This window comes from Pseudorasbora parva, chromosome 3 (assembly GCF_024679245.1).
Source record: "Pseudorasbora parva isolate DD20220531a chromosome 3, ASM2467924v1, whole genome shotgun sequence".
In the NCBI taxonomy this organism is placed as follows: Eukaryota; Metazoa; Chordata; class Actinopteri; order Cypriniformes; family Gobionidae; genus Pseudorasbora; species Pseudorasbora parva.
Window position 1 is genome coordinate 14,239,837 of NC_090174.1, and position 4,388 is coordinate 14,244,224.

Genomic DNA, 4,388 nt, shown 5'->3' on the forward strand with positions numbered 1-4,388 from the left:
TTCAGTAACTAATTATGAACCTCAGGCAAAGTAATTTACAAACCTGATTCCAAAAAAGTTGGGACACTGTACAAATTGGTAATAAAAAAGGAATGCAATAATTTACAAATCTCATAAGCTTGTAGCTTATGATATAGATAACATATTAAATGTTGAAAGCAAGACATTTTGAAATGTCATACCAAATATTGGCTCATTTTGGATTTCATAAGAGCTACACATTCCCAAAAAAATTGGAAGAGGTAGCAAAAAGAGTCCGGAAAAGTTAAATGTACCTATAAGGAACAGCTGGAGGACCAATTTGCAACTTATTAGGTCAATTGGCAACATGATTGGGTATAAAAAGAGCCTCCCAGAGTGGCAGTGTCTCTCAGAAGTCAAGATGGGCATAGGATCACCAATTCCCTTAATGCTGGGTGAAAAATAGTGGACCAATATCAGAAAGGAATTTCTCAGAGAAAAATTGCAAAGTTATCATCCAAAGATTCAGAGAATCTGAAACAATCTCTGTTTATAAGGGTTAAGGTCAGAAAACCATACTGGATGCCTGTGATCTTTGGGCCCTTAGACGGCACTGCATCACATACAAGAATGCTACTGTAATGGAAATCACAACAGGAATACATCCAGATAACATTGTCGGTGAACACAATCCACTGTGCCATTCGCCGTTGCTGGCTAAAACTCTGTATGTCAAAAAAGATGCCATATCTAAATATGATCCAGAAGTGCAGGCGCTTTCTCTAGGCCATGGCTCATTTAAAATGGACCGTGGCAAAGTGGAAAACTGTTCTGTGGTCAGACAAATCAAAATTGGAAGTTCTTTTTTGGAAAACTGGGGCACCATGTCATCCGGACTAAAGAGGGACAACCCAAGTTCAGAAGCCTGCATCTCTGATGGCATGGGGTTGCATGAGTACATGTGGCATGGGCAGCTTACACATCTGGAAAGGCACCATGCTGAAAGGTATATCCAAGTTCTATAACAAATTCTCCCATTCAGATGTCATCTCTTTCAGGGAAGATCTTGCATTTTCCAACATGACAATGCCAGACCACTTACTGCATCAATAATAACATCATGGCTGCATATAGGAGCCGGGGACTGAAATGGCCAACCTGCAGTCCAGATCTTTCACCCATAGAAAACATTTGGTGCATCATAAAGAGGAAGATGCAACAAAGAAGACCTAAGACAGTTGAGCATCTAGAAGCCTGTATTAGACAAGAACAGGACAACATTCAGATTCCTACACTTGAGCAACTTGTCTCCTCAGTCCCCAGACGTTTGCAGACTGTTATAAAAAGAAGAGGGGATGCCACACAATGATAAACATGTGTCAACCTGATCAATAAGGAAAAAAGATACACAGGATCCAAAAGCGATGTTAGTGGTGTTTATTCACACTCAAATCTCACAAAGGAAGATAAACAGGAAGTCCAGAGTAGCAGGAACAGACGGAATCCAAGCAGAAGAGATGCAGGCAAACGACACAATGGGCAATCCACGGTGGTGATCCTCCAGGAAACAGAAACTAGCCGCACTCCCAGGAGAACTGGCTAGCACACACAAACACACACACAGGAAGCCTGCAACGAACTGACAGCACAGGTGAGTGAGATGTATAAATAGGGAGAGATAATCAGGTGCAGATGGTGGTGATGATGAGAGTAGCAATCAGTGGCCACTCCTCCAACACATCCATAGTGAGAGTAAGAATCAATGAACCTATGAACCATGGTCTTTTTTTAGATGGGTTGATGCCATGAAATGTTAAAGCTACACTGTGTAACTTTTTTAGTTTATTCTTAGCTTAGTTCTTTCAAAAATATATGTGCTCATTAATGTATATTTACTTCTTTCAAGTAATAATGTATTCTCGTAATTTTATAATATACCATTGAAAATACATACGGGTTTGTTGTGTCCACTAGAGGGTGGAAAAACACTGTGTTCAAAAAAAGATAGACTGTTCTGTGATCACAATACATGTCTGATTGTTCCATGGTTGATGAGTTCTGCCTAGTTAGGGAAATGAGATTGGTCTGGAGAGTGAGAGTAAACAAAGAGTTGTTCACTGCATTTCTGGCTTGGTTGTGTTTATTTTACACCACATTTTGGCGACAAGGATGGCTGATTTTTCTCTACCTCCGCCACCGCCTTTCCTCGCTCTCCCAGGTGAACCGCCGATACCATGGCCTCGTTGGCTGCAGTCCTTTGAGACATTTCTCATCGCAGCCGGCCTCACAGAAGTGAGTGCGGCACGAAAAAAAGCACTTCTTCAACACTGCCTGGGGGCAGAGGGACAGCGAGAGCTTGGAACAATCAGCGACAGCAGTGAAGCCACTTATGAACAGTCCGTGACTGCCCTGAATGAACATTTTGCCGCTCCACAGAGTGTTTTGCTGCGGCGGTTCATATTCCGCCGGCGCCATCAACTGCCCGGTGAGTCCGTGCATCAGTATGTGGCCAATCTGAGAGGGCTAGCAAATTCTTGTAAATTTGGAGGGCTGCGCGATGAAATGATCCACGATCAGCTGATTGAACACACCAATGATAACAAAATTAGAGAAAACCTGCTGTTACAGCCGGACGACCTGACGCTATCTAGGGCACTAGCGGTAGCATTTCAGGTGGAAAGTGCAGCTGAATGTGTGGCTACGCTCACCAGCCAAAATAAGTCGACTTACAGCCAACTGACATTTATGGATACAAGTCCACATGCTGAGCAGCCACCCGACCGGGGTGCAAAAGCGGCTGCAGATGCCCCTGACTCTGTGATGCAACTCTCACGGCAACAACGTAGGCAAGCATATCAACAAAAGCCCTGCGCTAATTGCGGATCTCGTTTGCATATCACCAGAGCACAAAGCTGTCCAGCACAGGGCCAGACATGCCATAATTGTGGAAAACAAAACCATTTTGCTAGTGTATGCCGTTCAGCCCCAACTAGACCACAGACACGCACCAATCAGTCCCCACCTGCCATCATCCACAATGTAACTTCAGGTCTTGTGCCGTTCAGATAATGCACCGTCACCCTGAATGATGTGAACATCCCACTGCAATTGGATATGGGGGCCAGTGTGTCCCTGATCAATGCAAGCACTTACAGTCAGTTTTTCAGCGCACTTCCCTTGGCCACGCCTTCTACAGCCTTGTGTGGTTATGGTGATTCAAAAATCGAGCTACTAGGGTCACTTAAATTGACTGCTCGCTATGGTACAAGGACACTGCCCTCATTCATCTTCCAAGTGGCCCGCAAAGGAGCAAATTTGATGGGGCTGGACTTGTTCACCGCACTGGGATTCGCCCTAGTGGACACGGAGGGGTCCGCTATCCTGACTGTGACCTCAATGTGGCAACAACAGCGGCCAGCACTGTTTGATGGGCTGGGCTGCCTCACCTCATTTATGCACCAGCCCCTCATTGACCATACCGTCAACCCAGTCATTCAGCCGCTACGCCGCATACCCCTGGCCCTGCGCGAGGGGGTGTCAACAGAACTAAAACGCCTGCTGGGGGCAGGCATCATTGAGCATGTGGACGCATCGCCCTGGGTCTCAAATCTGGTGGTGGCCACTAAAAAATCTGGTGCCCTGCGCATCTGCGTGGACTTGCGGCAAGTCAATAAGGCAGTTATTCCGGATAAGTACCCACTACCAAAACCGGAGGAACTCACGGCTCAGTTCTATGGCTCCACAGTGTTTTCTAAGCTGGACCTAAGAGAAGGTTATCTGCAGGTGCCTCTCCATGCCGACAGCAGGAATCTGACGACTTTTGTGACACATGAGGGAGTTTTTCGTTATACTAGGATGCCATTTGGCCTTAGCTCCGCCCCTTCCTGTTTCCAAAAGGTCATGACCTCTGTGCTAGCGGGAATACCAGGCGTTGTTATCTACCTTGACGACATTGTCGTGCACGGGGCCACAATGCACGCTCATGATGAGCGTCTCAACAGGGTTTTTGATGCACTCTTCAAGCACAGGCTGACTTTAAATGGCGGAAAATGTCTTTTTGCTGTACCCGTCATCAAGTTTGTGGGGTTCAAATTGTCAGCACAGGGCATTTCCCCACTCCAGTCTAACGTGGAGGCCATTCAGTCCATTCCTGAACCGACCACTCCTGCCCAGGTGGCTTCTTTCCTAGGGGTGACGGGCTACTACTTAAAGTTTCTTCCTCAGTATTCAGCCACTACTGCCCCACTGCGGCAATTACTCCGGAAAGATGAGTCCTGGGTGTGGACACAGGCATGTTCGGAGGCTGTGCGCACCCTCAAGGCCCAACTTACTTCACCTCCTATACTGTCACACTTCAGCACTTCCTGTAAGACCATGGTCACCTGCGATGCCTCTGCCACAGCCATCGGAGCCGTACTGTCACAGGT